Below are 18,982 nucleotides of genomic sequence, written 5' to 3'. Positions count from 1 at the left end.
GGGTGGGATGCTAAATTTTGGGGTAAGATGCTAAATTGGGGTAAGATATAAAATGGAGATAAGATGCTAAATTTCGGGGTAAGATGCTAAATTGGGGTGAGATATAAAATGGAGCTAAGATGCCAAATTTTGGGGTAAGATATAAAATGGAGACAAGATGCTAAATTTTGGGGTGGGATGCTAAATTTTGGGGTAAGATGCTAAATTGGGGTAAGATATAAAATGGAGATAAGATGCTAAATTTTGGGGTGAGATATAAAATGGAGGCAAGAAGTAAATTGAGGTGAGATGCTAAATTTTGGGGCGAGATGCTTAAATTGATGTAAGATGTGTCCCTGCCCATGGCAGGGGGGTTGGAACTAGATGATCCTTGTGGTCCCTTCCACCCCTGACTGATTCTGTGCTTTTTTCTCCATCTGTCATATTAGTCCAGTCTCAGCTGCAGAAATGGCAACATTCTCAGTGTGGAAATAGCAGAAGCCAAAATACAATTTCAAAAGTTGCTGGAAGATGCTGACAGCTGGTTGGGTCTTTCTTTTCATCATCACAACCAAGTGAGTCATCCTTTTTGTGCTGTATCCTGAAAAATGAGGCAACTTGAAAATTGTCTGAAGAGGGCAGAGCCCTGCTGAACAAAGTTGGCTCCCACAAGAACTGAATTTGCCCTTGATTCTCATCCTTAACACAACTCAGGCAAAAAGCAGTGGGCAGAGTTATAACCAGGCTGCACTTGGGTCGCAACAACCCCAAACAATGCTACAGGCTTGGGGCAGTGTGGCTGGAGAGCTGCCTGGCAGAAAGGGATCTGGGGGTTGTAGTAGACAGGTAGCTGAATATGAGCCAACAGTGTGCCCAGGTGGCCAACAAGGCAAATGGCATCCTGGCTTGTATTAAAAATGCTGTGGCCAGCAGGAATAGGGAGGCGATTGTCCCCTTGGACACACCTTGAGCATTGTGTTTAGTTTTGGGCACTGCAATACAAGAGAGATGTGGAGGTGCTGAAGCTGGTCCAGAGGAGGGCAACAAAGCTGGTGAAGGGCCTGGAGAATAAATCTTATGAGGCGTGACTGAGGGAGCTGGAGGTGGTTAGTTTGAGGAAGAGGAAGCTGAGGGGAGATCTCATTGCTGTCTGCAACTATCTGAAGGGAAGTTGTGGTGAGGCTGGATCTGGTCTTTTCTCACAGGTAACTGAAGACAGAACAAGGGGGAATGGCCTCAAGCTGAGACTGAGAAGATTTAGATTGGACATTAGGAAAAAGTTTTCCATGGAGAGAGTGGTCAGGCACTGGAATAAGCTGCCCAGGGAAGTGGTGGAGTCACCAGCTCTGAATGTGTTTAAGGGTCGTTTGGATGTGGTGCTTGGAGATATGGTTTAAGGTGAATCTTGTAGAGTAGGGTTATAGGTTGAACTTGGTGACCCTGAGGGTCTTTTCCAACCTGGATGTTTCTGTGATTCTGTAACAAGGTGGTGGCCCATCCCAGGACTGGGAATAAACTAATACTCTCTGTCTTTAACGTCTGTGGTGGAAGACTGCAAGCATGTCAGAAGAAATGCAGGTGAGCAGGAAGTGTTTTGCTTCATTTCGTGGTGATTGTGAACGTGGTGCTGCTGGTCATCACGTGCCAGGTCTCACGAATGCACTGGCACAGCCTGACTGCTGACCCAAGTGCAGCCTGGTTATAACTCTGCCCACTGCATTTTACCTGAGCTGTGTTAAGGATGAGAATCAAGGGCAAATTCAGTTCTTGTGGGAGCCGACCTTGTTCAGCAGGGCTCTACACATTTGTGCTGTGAAGCTCTCTTCAGGTGTCTCATGTGCGGCATTTCTGCAGTGGTCCTTCAGTAAGTGATCCAGAGGTTTTGGGGATGCTGACTACTCAAGTAGGTTGTTAGATAGGGCCCAGCTCGTACTTACTACATTAATGGCTGTCCTGAACAACTATCTGATGTTTGTTTTAGCAAAAAATGGAAGAGTTTCCCTTACAATCAGAACTAAAGCACTCAGATAAGGTTTCAACCTTTTATCTCACTTACTTTTAACACTGCCTGGCCAAAGAGAACAGCCTGATGACTTCAAAAAGCATTTTTTCCCCGGATGAAGGTCCAAAGAATCACTCCTGATTATGCCTCTTATACCTAATTGTATCTAATTCCTTTGTTAGAGCATTTCCTGGTTTGTGTTCTGTTAACACTACAGTGTCCCCTGCAGGTCCTGAGGAATGTAACTTAGAATTTGGCCCAGTCTACCTCCAGAGGTCCTTCCAAACTAAATTATCACATGACTGGTTCTTACCTGCTGAAAAAAAATCACTCACTTAAATTCCTATCACTTTTCCTTCAGCAGCAGTTACATCGCCAGTGAGATGATCCACTTATTCCATCTTAACCTTGTGCTTGCTCCTTGACATAAATTTCAGTCAACAAGAAAAACATTATGTCAGTGTTTTCTTTGCTAATCAGCAAATAAGATCACTATGACTTTTCCAGATAATTGGGTCCCTTATGAATATTAATAAGTGTTCAATAATTAATGTCAAGCAGTCTTCTCAGACTTAAACTTTCCTGCTTGTATTTCTGCTGAGCTTTTAAAGCACTGTGAGAAAAACTCTCCAGATGAGCAACTGAAGCAACAACACAGCTCCCACTACATTTAGCAGGCTTCGGATTGTATGGTGACCAAACACTGTGTGTGAAAAAGAAGCAATACAGAACAAATGATAGGTAATTTCACAGCTAAGTAATACTCTTGAGCTGTTGCTGGGAAAAACAACATAGAATTTTTATGTCTGCCAAGTGTATTATATAAAATAACTGTCACTTGCATTTTTAAGTATCCCCTAATGAAGTTCTTGCTTGGTAGTTCTAAGGAGCTAAGAGGAGCAGGTCTTCTCTAGGGATAATAATAAAACTTCCATGAACAAAATGGGCTAGAGGGCAAGGGGAATGGGAGACCTTATTTGAGGTGATTCATTTTTGGAAGAGACCTTCTGTGCTAGTTTGGGCCTGGAGAAGAGGAGGCTCAGGGGTGATTTTATTACTGTCTACAACTACCTGAAGGGGCATTGTAGCCAGGTGGGGGGTGGCCTCTTTTCCCAGGCAACCAGCAATAGAACAAGGGGACACAGTCTCAAGTTGTGCCAGGGTAGGTATAGGCTGGATATTAGGAAGAAGTTCTTCCCAGAGAGAGTGATTTCCCATTGGAATGGGCTGCCCAGGGAGGTGGTGGAGGCACCGTCCCTGGGGGTCTTCAAGAAAAGACTGGATGAGGCACTTAGTGCCATGGTCTGGTTGATTGGTTAGGGCTGGGTTAGGGTTAGGGTTGGACTGGATGATCTTGGAGGTCTCTTCCAACCTGGTTGATTCTATGATTCTATGATTCTATAAAAGATTAATTTTCTAGCTACAAGACTTTATCAGTAGGAATGCTGTATGTTCTGTTGTCTAACCCTTTGCACTTGGGGTTCTTATTCTGCAAATATTGAGGTGTGATTCTCCTTTTGGGAAGAAGTGCTTTGAAACAGAGTGAAGGCCACAGCCAGGTATTGGCCATTTACCCAAATTCTCAGGCTGCCTGGGTAAGGCACCCAGGATGTGGGACACTAAAGTTCCAGGTGCCATTTTTCTGGAGAAGGTTTTCAGTGCAGAGGTCCCTCCTCTTTGCTGTCACTACATCCATCTGCTGCAGAATATTCTGATCCCCTGTGGAAGTTCTGCTTTGTATGGCATACCTGAATATTCAGCAGAACAAGGACAACAAATGAGTATGATACTATAATATGGTCATTAGAGCATTCAAGAAGCAGGTCTTGTGCCCAACTCTTGCATTTGATAGGGAACAGTTTAGAACTTGTCCCCTGAATAGCTGGTGAGCACTCAGCTGCTTCCAAAGTCCTAGGATAAAAAATGGGAAAGAATCAGATCTAAGTGACTGCCTTGCTGTTATAGGGAAAAAAGATTCTTTCAGTCATGGTTGTATGGAGAGATATCATATAAAATCCTGCAGGTAAAATAGGAGAGGCAAAAAATTTATCCCCTGAATATCAGTAGAGTTTCTGTTTAAAGTCAAAGTATCTGTTATGATGTAGATGTTGCTATTAAGGCAAGATAAACATCTTCATGTTCTGGCAACATCTAAATAACTGTCACTACCTTTCTCTTTTTTAGTAATACATTTGTTTGTTATGACCAATGGCACCTATATATCAGTTGAAACCACCTATAATTACACAGAATCAATAAAGTCCCAGTTGTATAACTTCAGCTTTCTGTAATGTCCTAAACATTTACAGAATCAAGTCCTAATAAACCAAAAGTAATCACTTCTCAGCTCTTTCTCAAAACAAAACTTACGAACCTTGTAAAGAATTCCTTAGCAGAGAAACACATCAAAATGATACCTGCACAACTCTGGTGTTGAAGGTTCCTTAAAAAAAAATCCCTGTTAAAATAATCAAAATTGTCTCATTAGTTCAGATAACACATGGGGTTTTTTTAACTCTTCTTAAACCAAGACATTCAACATGTGAAAAGTTGTAGTGCAGCTGGCACTACCTTGCACAGCTAGGGTTAAATCTGAAACCTGGAAGTATGATGATCTTGGGCAGATAATACATACAGATAATACAGTGTGGCCAGCAGGACAAGGGAGGTTATTCTGCCCCTGTATTCAACACTGGTCAGGCCACACCTTGAGTGCTGTGTCCAGTTCTGGGCTCCTCAATTCAAGAGAGTTGTTGAGATACTGGAACGTGTCCAGAGAAGGGTGACAAAGAAGGTGAAAGGCCTGGAACACAAACCCTATGAGGAGAGGCTGAGGGAGCTGGGAGTGTTTAGCCTGTAGAAGAGGAGGCTCAGGGGGGACCTCATTGCTGTCTACAACTACCTGAAGGGAGGCTATAGCCAGGTGGGGGTTGGTCTCTTCTCCCAGGCAAGCAGCAACAGAACAAGGGGACAGAGTCTCAAGTTGTGCCGGGAGAGATAACTCTGGATGTTAGGAGGAAGTTGTTGGCAGAGAGAGTGATTGGCATTGGAATGGGCTGCCCAGGGAGGTGGTGGAGTTGCTGTCCCTGGAGGTGTTCAAGCAAAGGGTGGATGAGGCACTTGGTGCCATGGTCTAGCTGATTGGCCAGGGCTGGGTGCTAGGTTGGACTGGATGATTTTGTAGGCCTCTTCCAACCTGATTGATTCTACGATTCTATGATCTGCTTCTGATACCACACTTCAGCATTGCAGCTGTGTAGTCTTACTGTCCTGCTACTAAAATACTTATTTTCTTCCTTTTCATTCTATTAAAGACCCACACATATTAATTTTCCAAGAAACCTAAAGATACATCATGAGCAAATAAAGACAGTCATTGGCAGAAGGGAGGATTTGGTACAGCACACATATATACAATGCTTAGCTAGAAGAGAGTGAAAACAAGAAAATCATCCCCTTTGTCAATTAGGACAGCAGGGACTGCTCATCCCTGCATTTTTCTATTCACAGAAGTGAATTCCTGGGAAGGTTTGAGTGTAGCAAAGAGCTTCCTGGTGAATAGCATTGGGAATAATATTGTAAGTACATCTTCTGCCAAATGGTATCAGCAGTGAGAGCTAAATTTAAATATCAAAGACATTAAAATTGACATATACACTGGCTGCTGGCCAGAGAGCTAGGGAAAGCTGTGTTGTTGGGTTTGACTTCTAATAAGTTCCTTTTTTGGACCTCAGTGAGTTTGGTAGCAAGCTGTCTGTCAGGATGTAGCAGTACGGGGGCAGTGAGATGTGAAACTGATGTGTGGAAGATCAACAGTAGATAATTATTTTAAAAGCAGTTAGCATAGAGGTAATAATTACATCCATACCAGAAGAAGAGATCGTCTGAGGACAAAGAAGGATGCGAAGGGGCTCCAAGAAGTTTTGAAGGGGGTATCCTTTGAGAAGGGAGGAAAACCTTTGGGTACAGATGTTTGAGAGAAAGCCTACTGAGACAAAAAGGACACAGGAAAGTCATGGTGTCCAGTGCCACAAGGCATCAAAAGACAAGCATTTAATAGTAGTGTCAAAGGCAACAGATATGTCAGAGAGGATGATGATGTGCAGGCTTGAACCTTGGTTAGGAAGTAGACTTTCAGTGATACTACTAGGAGGACGTCTGTGGCAGGGAAGTGGCAGAAAGAGACTGAAACTGGTCTGACACCTCAGATTACAGACATCTTTTTTATATCCTTATTGCTTCCACAGCCAGTTTTTTCATATACTTCTTTATTTGTAACAGTCTCAGACAGCAAGAACTCTAGGCAAGGTGTTCCAGTTTCATTTGTCTGAATGCCACCAAAAGCCAGAGTTACAAAGGGATGCATAATGGGCCAGGAAGGTATTTCTTCCCTAGGAAAAAATAAATCAGTGGGGTAAGTGAAGGGTTAATGCAGCAAGCAAGGGAATTGGGAAGAAATGGTACAATCAGCAACACAGGAAGGGAAAAACAGAAGATGTTGATTATCATATTAAACTGAGGTTAGCAGGCCAAATTAACATTTTTTTTTACCTTTACAGGGTTTGTTTATGAAACCTGTAACATTACTATGGAAAGTTGCTTGTTAATTTAAAAGCAATGAAGAAGCAGAGATAGTATCTTTTATTGATAAAATCAAAGCAGTCACTTACTGGCTTATCCTGATAAGGCCTTGCTGAAACAGGATGACAACTTATCCACAGACAGCAAGCAGAAGAAACCTCTCAGGAACCACTCCCTTAAGCATGCCTTCCTATGCCTTATGCTGTTTAGTTTGCATATCATTTTCTAAGCACTTCTCAAATGATTAACATATTTCTAAATGAATTAAGATATAGCTAATACTAGCTGTGCAAATTCATTTCATCAGAGTACAGCCCATGGCTCATCTACAATACATTGAATTTATGTCAGGTTTTTTTAGGCCTGCCTTCCCCTATCTGCAATGCTGCCAAGCTAAATTCAGCAGTAGGGAAGGACAAAGAGTGAAATGATTTTTTAGGGATTCCTCATATCCTTTAGAACAGCTTGAAGCAGGTCCTATCTCCCAGCCTCTTTTTCCTTGGAGCCAGCATCTCAAGAAAGACCAATAAGTATCAAACTCTGTAGACAAAAATGGTCAGACAAAAAAACCTATAAATAATGCTGATGAAAGACCCTGCACCTTCACCTGACTTACATGTCAGTACTCTGCTGCAAAGTGGGCATAGTTATACTGATATGCTTTGAAGAACTGCAATGTTTTCATCAGCTAATATATGCTGTGTCAGGAAGTAATTCTTGGCTTGTATAAAAGAGAGGGGGAATGTGTGTCAAAAGAGAGAGGACACAAAGGCAATAAAGATCTCAAACAATATTCTCAGAACAAGAACTTGCTCTCAAATAGATGAAATATATCCAAAAGGACGGGCGATATGAAAGATTGACACTCAAACTTCTTGTGCCTTGCAAATGCTAATGCAGAAACCTTCAGAATGCAGGAAGAAGCCAGCAGGTGGCTGTAGATGCCAGCAGCTGTCCCGGAGTGGGGCAGGCTCTTAGGAAGCCAAGCCAGAGAAAACCCGCAGTAGACTCATAAATGTGATTAACACCATGCCCCTTTACACGCAGCCTTATGGCAGAGTCCAGTTCTTAGTTATACATGCCCCAAACAGGCTCAGCCAAACCCAATTTCCCCTGCTCTCCTTCAGTGCAGTGCTTTATCTCCATACTACTCACACCAGGGGAATTTCTATTTCAGAAGTACCTGGCACTAAGTAAACAGTTGCTTTGCTGTGGCAAATCAAACATAGGTCTACAAGGACCTTTCCCAACTCGACAAGCTGGTGTACATCAATTCTTAATGAAAACGAACCTATGCACTTCTCCTCATCTTTGATACTCTAATCTTGGTGAGCTCTGGATCAGAAGTTGGATCCTGCATTCTACCATCCACACTCACCTTGCTATGGCAAGTGGGCTTTCAAGAAGGGGGGAGGCGGCTTGCAAGGCATTCTCTCCAGTCTCACCAAGTGGGTATCAAAAGGCAGAAATACTTTCAGGTTTTCCCTAGAAAGTGATTGGGCAAACTCTGGCATTGGTCTGCCCTTTGGACTCCCATGTGCTGAGATTTCACCACAAATTAGTACTTTTGGGGGTCTGTTTGTCCGAACAGTTCCATGTCCAAGGATGAAGAAATCACCAGGACCAGTGGAGGCTTTGGAAAAGGGAACAAAATGAAATCTTTCATATCTGCACAAACTAGCAGTAGAGCAGGAGAATTACACAAGCATTGCACAAGGGAGGCTTCACTGCAAGTGTTGCCTGTGGCTCACATTCCTTTTAAGCTGTTATAAAACTTTAAATATAATTAATAAATAACCAGGCCTCTCAGGCAGAGATGAGTCCAAAGCTCTGCCCCCTGCATGAACCGAGTTTGTTATTTCAGCTCTTGATATAAAAGTACAGCATATCACCAAGAGCTATAATGAGAGTCTCAGCTGTAGCTTGCCAGTTGAGGTCAGCCAGACTGGCCAGGCTGCATTACTGCTGGAAAAGAAACATAAACCCAGACAGCTTGAATAGGTGGGGTAGGCTAAATCAGAGAGCTAATTCCAAGGCAGGATGAAAGTATCTCCTGCCAGCTGCTGTTTGGGCTGTGTCTTCCCCCTGCTACTACCCTGCCTGACTTCAGGGTGCTTTCCCCCTCTTCCCCTCCCTTCTCCTTGCACCATCAACAATGGCCAAGAACTCTGTGCTCACATTGCTGGAAGATCAGAAAGACACTTGCAGCCTTCCCCTCATTGTTCTGAAACAGAAAGCCCCAAGGAGTCACTGAAGTGAAGGAAGAAAGGAAGAAACCTCCAGCTCTTTGCCGTCTAATGGGAAGGTGACTTCCCCTCTCCCACCATTGTCCTCCAGGCAATTCTCCCAGGGTAAATTTTTTGACAGCAGTCTTCCCCCTCTTTCTTTGTTTATCAGCCTTTACAAAGCTATTAGTTGGCTCTAGAATCAAAACATTCTTACATTCATTAAGTATATAAAGGACAGTTTTAGAGCCATATTACAGTTTGGCATTTTTATCCACTAACATTCATTCCTAAACTGTTAGACATCTGTTCTCTCAGATACTGGTTGCAATTTGCTTATTGGTATGACCTGGATTATGGTGTCCTTTTGGCCAGTGCTGTGAAATATTAATCCCAAGCTTAAGATCTGCTTTTCCAACATAGCAGGCTGTTTAATGGAGGAGGTATGACTGAACACAAATACATGAGCCTATATAGAGACTACTCTTTCTATTTGCTAATTAGGAATGCTAATAATTACTCTTTGTTTGATTTCAGTCAGGAATTTATTGGCTTTTCTTTTTTATGGTTCTAAAAATCAGATCACTTTTATCTAATGGTATAAATAATGGATTTGAGAGTGCAGTTTCTGACAGCTTTGAAAACATTAGCTATGGTTGCTGGTCTGTAGCTGAGATGACAACAACATTGACTCAACAATTCCCAGAGCTGGGAAAATCTCTGTGGGTGTCAAATACCACACAGAAGGTTAAAACCTGAATATAGTAATTGCATGCTTTATGTTGTAGTGTTTTTCCTAGCAAGTACAGATTAACACATTCAGAGCATGAGAAGAAATAAGAACTGAATACCAAGTATTCAGCAGCCAGAGAGTTACAGGTAGAGAGGAGGAACAGGAACATCACTATATCTTTATATAGTTTTCGGCTGTTGTGAAAGAATAATTAATACCAGCTCCTGCGTAGTCTTGTAAATTAATGATGCATGACAAATGACAGCTCAAAATTGACCCAAGGAGTGCATTAAAATTAACTGTGAAACATTTTCCAGGATTATCACAGAAGATGAAGTCCACAGAGCACATTTGATGGCTAATTTGTGACCTCTAGTTGATGATCCATGATTTTGAGACTAACTCTTGTCACAATATGTTCTTATGATCAAGTAACTTAATATTTTTACCACATGTAAAATGGTGAAGGGCAACTTACAGTCTATGAAGAACCTATCTGTACTTTGGCTTTGAATTTGGAAATGCATCTATACTGAAAGAAGCCATTAAATTTCAGATCTTACCTAAGATCCCCTGTTCAAGAGAGACATAGAGCTGCTTGACAGAGTCCAGCACAGAGCCACAAAGATGATTAAGGGAGTGGAACACCTCTCTTACAAGGAGAGACTGAGGCAGCTGGGGCTTGGAGCTTAGAGAGAGAAGACTGAGAGGTGACCTCATTTATGTTTATAAACACAAAAAGGCTGAGTGCCAGGAGGATGGAGCCAGGCTCTGCTCCGTGGTGCCCGATGTCAGGACAAGGGGCAATGGGGGAAGCTGAGGGCATAGGAAGTTTTCTGTAAACATGACGAGGAATTTTTTAACTTGTGAGGGTGACAGGACACTGGAACAGGCTGCCCAGGGAGGTTGTGGAGTCTCCCTCTCTGGAGATATTCAAAACTCTCCTGGATGCATTCTTGTGTGATCTGGTGTAGAAGACCCTGCTCTGGCAGGGGAGCTGAACTGGATCAGCTTTTGAGGTCCCTTCCAGCCCCTGACATTCTGCGATTCTGTGTAAATAACATGCAGTCAGAAAGGTCAGAGAAAGAAGAGTCAGGAACAATAAGAGAGTTTCTACTGAGGATGGTGGTGTAGTTAGTTAGTTGATGCATTTACCCTGAGACAACAGACTTCTTGGCGATTGCAAGTTTTCCCCTGTCTTCAAAACAGATAGGATTTAAGTGTCATTGCTGACTCATAGAATCATAGAATCAACCAGGTTAGAAGAGGCCTCCAAGATCATCCAGTCCAACCTAGCATCCAGCCCTATCCAATCAGCTAGACCATGGCACTAAGTGCCTCATCCAGGCTTTTCTTGAACACATCCAAGGATGGCGACTCCACCACCTCCCTGGGCAGCCCATTCCAATGGCAAATCACTCTTTCTGGCAAGAACTTCCTCCTAACATCCAGCCTAGACCTCCCCTGGCACAACTTGAGACTGTGTTCCTTTGTTCTGTTGCTGCTTGCCTGGGAGAAGAGACCAACCCCTACCTGGCTACAGCCTCCCTTCAGGTAGTTGTGGACAGCAATGAGCTCCCCCCTGAGCCTCCTCTTCTCCAGGCTGCACACCCCCAGTTCCCTCAGCCTCTCCTCATGTGGTTTGTGTTCCAGGACTTTCACCAGCTTTGTCCTCTTCATGTTTGATAGTAAGCCCTTGTTGCCCCTCCCTGAAAGCACCTTAACTACAGGGCAAGTTGTATAAATTCTTGACCATTTCTGCTAGCCACGTATCCAACCAGAAGTGGCAGGTTTTGTAGGAGGAAAATGATGTGGTAGGTGTTCATTAAATGAGCAGAGCAACTGGATCAAGATCTTCAGACAATGTGGGTAGGAGGATGACCTAACTGTGGAGCTTGAGGAGTGTTTCTTAGAAGGCTCGGAAGCTGGGAAAATTCATGAGTGCAAGTTTAGCTGTCTACAGACCTCATACATCTGTAGTGCTAAGTAGTTTTTTGAAAGATTTGCATATTTTGAAGTTAGTACCTAAACACCACCTAAATCAACCTTCAGGCATTTATGGCCCTTCATAGATCCGACCCAGTGAACCCAGGCAGAGAGATTTAGAGAGAAAATCATAAACAAGGTACTTTTCTGGCATCCATAACAGATATTGTATTAGCCAAAAATATTAGGGAAGCTCAGTCTTTGCAGTTCTAAACCAGCTGCCCTCACATCTTCACAATTGATTTTATTGTCCCCTGCCTGCAGAAAGCAGGAGACTGAACACATTTCTAGGGGCTCTTAACATTTTCATCCACTAGACTATTAGCTCCTGATTAAATGATCCGTTACAGAGAACGGAGGAAGAAGCACTAAACCATTACATTCAATTTCACCCAGAGACAGAAAATAAATGAAAACACAGTTGCCACATTCTTCCAGCATTTCTTAACAATTCCTTGTGTAGAGGAAGACAGCATAAACACTGCATAAGATTATCAGAACATACTCCTGGTAATTTTCTGAAGGGGGTGGTATGCTGAAGAGTGGCTGGAAAAACATTACAGCATACATTTACTTTTCTCACATTATTAGAATGTCATCAAATGTAGTTGTCCCATGTGTTCTAGGTTGCATGAAGTGGTGCTAGGGAGGATGCTGGGTTTCAGTGTACAAAATTCCATTATGGCATTTTAATAATTTGAAAGGTTGTCCCTTAAGGACTATTTATCTCCTGGTCTTTTTTGCACATCTCTTTAATGTTGTGTCTTAAACACCCAGCATTAAACAACATTAGTCTGCAGCAGTGCAATAGGCAGAAAACTCATCAGGGAATTGAGAGAGGAGGATTTTCTCCCCAGCATACCCACTGACATGTTGTCTGGCAGAGTGCATCCTTCACTTCTACACCTACCACATTCCCAATTGTTTTCCTATAGAACTGACTTCCATTTAAGTTTGCTTCATGATCTGAGCATGCCAGTGAAAAACACTTCATAAGAGCAAGATCTTATCACTTGATGACTTGTGATAGCATTCATGTATTTTAACTTTGGCCTCTATCCAAGCAGGTGTTTTATCACCAACCTTCATGATTAGAATTATTTCTATTTGCATGTCACTAATAAGACAGAAGCCCATTCTTCTGTTTAGTAACCAGATACTGCTCACTGCAGAGTAAATATTCTTACAGATACTGCTAGCAAATCAAGGATTTTTAATTTATTTTTTTTTTAATTATCCCAAGCATTGAAACTGACCTGTACTACACACAGGTCTAAAGGTATGCTGGCTGCTCACATGTAGAAGTATATCAAATGAGAATTACATGGGCTTTTTTTTCCCTATTATTTTTCCCACTTACAAAGAAGAAATAATAAAACAGGAAAAAATGAGATGTATCCATCTGATGGATGCATCTATCATAAATGGAGATGATGTAACCTCAGGCACTTTCAGTCACGCCTTAGCTGTTGATCGCTACCAAACACAGGAGACTGGCTTTGATGCACCAAGAAGCTGAGCCAACACTGCCACCTTTTATGAGAGCACCTGATCTCACTGGCTAATTAGACACTCGATTCTGTCTGAAGATCAGCAACAGCTGCTATATTCAAACCTGCATGAAGCAACCCTGGTGCACATAATTGTTCTTCAACTGAGACCTGAGAAACCCCCTAGAAAAATGAGTCTGGTAGGTGTGAGTGCTTTCTGAGTTGGTGCAGTAATGTGTTGTCTTAGCAGAGCCTTTAAGTGCTACTGGGAACAATACAAAAACGGTAACAGCAATTTATGCAGAAAAAAAGTATAGCTGCTCTGATGAGACTCCACTACCTACCTAGATCATGTTTTGTTCGGTAGCTGTGCAGCAAAGCAACTTGTCTTCTATACTGACTTGCACTTTTCTGTTTGGGGCAAATTGTCAGCCTGGCTTTGATGTGAGAATGTCTGTAAGAAAAACAAGAAAAAACTTTTAAACTCCCTCTCCTTTGTCCTCCTTCAGTGTCTGTACTACCCATGCTGTGTTACTTTGCAGCCTTGCTTATTGCTGGGTATTCAGGTAATGTAGGCATTTAGAGTTTGTTGTCACAGAAGTATGAGATTAGACATTGTAAAAACTTCACTTTTTTATATTATCAAACATTGATTTAGAGCAGCCTTGTTGTTTTCCCCTCCTGATTAGCCCTTGCTGAGATCTGGTAGCAGTCTTGGCTTACATAACCTACCTGGACTGTCCTGCCTTTGCTTTCAGATTTCCCTGCGTTTAGAGCAAAATCAAACCTGTTATTTATTAGTACTCTAAATACAGTGAAACTTCTCATGTCTTACAATGGAAAGAGGGGAGGTTTCTAAATCACTAGAATTTGCTCAAAGGCAAATAAATTCCTTGTAATTTTGGCTTGGGTTGCTACTTGCTTTTGCTGTTTTCATCAGCCCCAAACACTGACTGCTCCTATGACACCACGTGTCTGCAATTTGAAAAGGCTAAAGATTCACTGGCATAACTGTGCCTGTAGTTATGGGCATATAAAAGCCATTTACAGCAAAATACCTTCATCCACTTTTAAATTTCTATCAGTCTTAGAATACAGTTATTGTAACTGCTAAGATACATGTATAGATTCATAGTGGAGAACTGTGTGAAGTGCATAATTATGTGTTCATCATTAACCCAGATCCTAACTTGAAGGAAAAGAGATTCCTTATGTAAGAAATAGAGAACTATTTGGTCCATTCTATTAAAGCTCAATCCATTCAGAAAACATTTCCCTGAGGTCAGAATCTAATTGCTTTCTGAATAACTATTATGCATTCATCTTTGCCCACTGGGCCATTCCAAACGTGACATTCCTTAGAGGGGAAAAATGACATCCAATTGTCTGGTTTGAATTTCTTTTTTGCTAGCATGTACCAATAGCTCACCCAAGAAGCTCCATTAGAAGAATATTGAGCTACAAATGCAGTAACTCTGAAGAGGAATTAGAATTATCATTTGCCTTGTCATCTTAGCCTAAACCTCCATATGTTAGGTTTTGTTATCTGCTGTATTTTCCATACGATGCTTGCTTTGTGCAGTGCTGAATGATCAGCTTTAACAGTATCACTGTGCAGCTTCAGACCATATTCCAGGGGGGACTGTTTAACACTACACCAAATTCAAAGATGTTCATTTCCTAATGGATTCTTCTGAGATTCTCAGAACTATCATTAATATGGAGCAAAGCTGGAGGTGAGTAGATTCAGACTGGACGTGAGGAGGAAGTTATTCAGCATGGGAGTGGTAAGACCTTGGAATGGGTTGCCCAGGGAGGTGGTTGAGGTCCCATGCCTGGCCAGGCTGGATGAGGCTGTGGGCAGCCTGATCTAGGGAAGGGTGTCCCTGGGCATGGCAAGGGGGTTGGAACTAGATGATCCTTGTGGTACCTTCCAACTCTGACTGATTCTATGATTCTAATATTATTGAATTAATTTTCATACCTTTCTGGTATGAAGGCAGAGCCGAAGCCCAGATAAGCAAATATCAAAGCCATCCAGTTGTTTTAGATTTCCATCTCGAGGTCACAAGAAGACTTAAGTTTCTATGAAGTACTTTACAAATGCTGTACATAAGAACATATTACTACAGAGAACAGCTGAAGAGGGGCTGAGAAGTAGTAAACTGTCCTTCCACTACAAATGTGTTTCTTTAGATAGTCCCATTCTGTTTGAACCTTTCTATCTGCTGTCCTAGTCACCTAAATATTATTTTCCTTGACTGTCAAGGTCTAGTCAAGAGATACCACTGGTATCTCTCTCTGCTCAGTCTCCTCTAATTCAACATCATGAAATGTATCCAAAGTTATTGTCAGAAAAAAAACTATACTGCTAACAGTGTGGGGCAGGGAAGTATCTCAGCATGAAGACTGCAGTTGCGGCAGTTGTTGAAGATCCCAGTATTTTGATGGCAGCTGATATCATTGGTATGGGAAGTGTGAGGGACATGAAGCACCAGGAGAAATAGCATGTATAAAGTGAGGAGGTGACTGGTGGATGAGTCACAACAAGAGTGGTGCTGGAAGAAAACAAGAAACTGAAATGTCTGGCTTTATTTGGTTTTGTACTAGTAGTCTGAGGCTAAGTGAAATAGAAGCAATAAAGGGCGAGCAGGTCAGCAGGTAATAACAGCAGCAATCCCAATGGTCAGCAGATTGGGCTAAGACAGCAGTAACTGTGTTGTGACCCTTGAGCAAGTCTTCTGTTGCTGAGATTGGTACAGTGAGATCATCCAGAAGCCAGCTGGTTATCTAGGACAGGTTTGTCTGTCAAGGAAGGGATGAGGTCCTTTGAGCCACTGTTTTCTTTTCCAGGGAAAATCTGTTGGGACTATCTATCCTTCAGCTTTCTATAGTGTCTTTATCTGGCTGACAGAGACAATTTCTCAGATAGCTGAGAAAGGTTGAGAGGTTTGGGTTCCCTGGAACTGGAATATATGCTGTGGTGGAGGAAGCTGGAGTTCTCTTAAAGGAGAACTCATCTGTGTCAAGCATGACTTATGTCTTCCAATGAATCCTGCAATCTATAGTGGAACATACCTGTGAGATGAGGATTTGTGCTACAGATTTTTATTCCTGACTATCCAGTCATTGTACCCATTCTAAGGGCTGCTGAGATAATTTGGTTTTCATACCCATGTATCTTTTAAAGCTGTGGTTCCCCATTCTAAATCTGTGGTTCCCCACTTGCAGGCAGAGCCTGCATGCTATTGGATGAAACTATGATGTGGGCTATGACTATGCTTTTGTTCAACTCACAAATGTTCTCAAGAAGAGGTTTATGCTGGTTTGGGGCAGCTACACCAGAACAGAGAGCATGCCAGGTTACCCTTCCTGCATGAATCTACAAAAATGTTTTTGTTAAAAGAGAACTAGCAAATTAAGGGAGTTTTATTGAACTAGTGCTTGTCATGATGTGTGCATGATATTTGAGATGCAGGGCTAAGATCTTGAACATAGACTTTGGTATCTCATCAAAACGTAGTCTAGGTTGTACTAAAGCAGTCCCACTGAGTTTAACCTGGTAAATAAATGTCTGCCATTTTATGATAGAATTTTGTGACCTCTTTTCCTTTCTCTTGAAGCAGATGATGTTTCTTCATAAGGTACTTTTTTTTTTCCATCTGGTATATAAGCAGCTACAAAAATAAGATATGTAAAAATGGCAGCAGGAGATTGACCTTTTCAAAACTTCTAAATCACCATTCTAACTTTAAATCTATTTTTTTTTTCTGAAAATACAGGTCTAAGTTTAAATGCTGGCTTCAGGCAAACTGTTTGAGTTGTTCAGCTATCTAAAAATATACTTAAAAGCTGCATATGAAGAGACAAGAAGCTGATGCAGAAGCAAAGGAAGAGACAGAATGTCAGGGCCTTCGGGAAGCTGTAGCACAAAGACTTCACAGATGTTCCTTTCAAAGAATCCCTCATCTCCCTGCTCTAAGTGCAAATCCTTGTGTGGAAAGAGCATGCCAGATTCTTCCATGGAAGTTACGTAAAGAGAAGTAAGCTAAAAATAAAACTTCATGACCAGGAGCCCTGGAGGCAATGAAGACCATAAAGATAGAAAATATCAGAATCAGAGAAGGTATTTTACTTCAGACAATCTTTCTAGCAAGAAACAGGGGGCAAAAAAACCCCAAGCCTGTCTGGCATAGCCCCTATCCACAGAAGACCTTGTAAGCATTTCCCTTGCAAACAGGAGATAGCAGGCAGTAGCACTACTCGTTTTCTTCACTGCTAGGTCTGCCAGATCGGGAACTAAGATAAGAGCAAAAGATTGTAGCAGTGACCAAAGGGGCAAGGCTGATGAAATGGGCTCTTGAATTTTGTTCTCCGAGGCGAAGACGATTTTGCAGGCAGATCACCTGATTCCTTCCTCCATGCAATCTCTTTTCATTCAGTCACAGGAGGATGGAGTTGGTTTATATTTCTTTGTAAGTGGCTTTGAAAGATTTCTTTAATTGGGTTACCATCCTGTCTTTCCCTGCTTTTCTGCGTGAAATGTTGCTTTGTGACACACATTTCCTCTTCCTTTCTGTACAAAAGCAAAAAGTGAAGATCAAGTTATTCCTCAATAACAATGTCTAGACTTTATCGCTGGACTCTGGCCAAGAATGTTTAAACAGGTCATAGCTTAAGCTGGTGTAAACTGGCACAGCTGCACTGGTTTTGTTCTAGTTACCCTGGCTAAGGCAGGTGGAGATGTAGCACACCTTAACCTAGGGCTTTTCTTGGCTCCTGTGCTTGGACAATGACTTTTCTGAGCTTATTCACTTGGGGGTAGATTGACTGATGGCTGAATGTGAGAAATTATGAATGGGCTTTAAGTGCGTGACTGGGTGTCTAGACTACTGCTTGCACTTAGTCTTCTGCTTTCCACGCAGGCACTGTTTTTGTGGTGCTCCTGTTCCTACTTGCGTGTTGGCCTGTGTGCAGCCTAAGCTATGCACATGAGTGTAGCTCAGGATTGCAGAGAGGTTGCCACGAGTGCATCCTGTTACTTTTTCTTGGTGTCTTCTCTTTTCTTCCTTCTTCCTCCTCTCACCGTCATCAACAACCTTTAGTTTGGAGACAACGGCAACAACAAGGAGCTGTGAATCACCCAATCTGGGAAGAAATGCTTCAGTTGCTTTCCATAATCACCTGTTCTGTCATCACTAACTACAGAAGAAACAAAACACTGTCAGGATTTACCTCTACGCTCTTGTAAACAATTTGGTCTTAGCTGTTTGCCTGCTGTTGAAATAATGAGTTACACATCAGGCTGTAGAGAGATGGGCCCAGCCCCTCTGTCCAGAGTTTTACAATGACTCTTCTCATCTTAATATGTGTTCATTGCCGGTATCATACAGGTCTCAGCATGCGGTGCTTCATCACAACCTTGCTAATTCCACTTCAATCAGAGGAAGAAATCCCTTCCTTGTTAGCTTTGGAAAGATTTGGGTTCTCTTTGAATGCATTCCATATTTAAAACAAGAAAAATAATGGAGGGAGTGGGACAAAATTCTTGCTGACACAAAGCTGAAAACGAGTGTGTTATCTAAAGACACCAAAAGACACTTTGTTCACAAAACAAAGATTTCTTCATCTTGACTCTGTTCCAGGTGATGGCCCTGGTTAAGCAATTGAGTATAGTTTAACTCTGAAAACTGCTGAAAATGCAGGAAATAAAGAGAAGAAACAACGTGAGCCAGAAGTTGCTTTGTTGCCTGTGGCATGAAGTGGGAAGGACCCACCTGTGGCAATATTGCTTGGGAACTACAAGCACAGCACCGCAGTGCAGTAGATGTAGACTGTGCAAGGAATGTAGAAATGGCCCTTGTTGTCCAGTCGACAGGAATGCAGAGAAAGAGATGACCACATTGCTATTGCCTGGGCAGGTTTCATTTTGCAGGTTTCTGTCTCTTTTATGGCTAATTTAGCAGATCTTCTGAGAGCCAAGGAA

At 42.2% G+C, this 18,982-nt stretch overlaps 1 long non-coding RNA gene across 4 annotated transcripts in view; it reads right to left on the bottom strand.

The window, feature by feature from the left end:
* The window catches only part of LOC135181257 (uncharacterized), a 58,362-nt gene that overhangs the window by 6,302 nt on the left and 33,078 nt on the right, over nucleotides 1-18,982 (bottom strand). Inside the window, exon 6 of one of the 4 annotated variants that reach the window (XR_010304793.1) lies at nucleotides 13,283-13,450. The exons of 1 other annotated variant lie outside the window; for it this stretch is intronic. This is a non-coding gene — a long non-coding RNA (uncharacterized LOC135181257). Of the gene's footprint in view, nucleotides 1-13,282; nucleotides 13,451-16,838; nucleotides 17,573-18,982 lie in introns of those variants that run through there. 2 more of the 4 variants (XR_010304789.1, XR_010304791.1) reach the window with 2 other exon arrangements.

Source organism: Pogoniulus pusillus, chromosome 14, assembly GCF_015220805.1.
Source record: "Pogoniulus pusillus isolate bPogPus1 chromosome 14, bPogPus1.pri, whole genome shotgun sequence".
In the NCBI taxonomy this organism is placed as follows: Eukaryota; Metazoa; Chordata; class Aves; order Piciformes; family Lybiidae; genus Pogoniulus; species Pogoniulus pusillus.
This window is presented reverse-complemented; position numbering and strand designations above follow the sequence as displayed.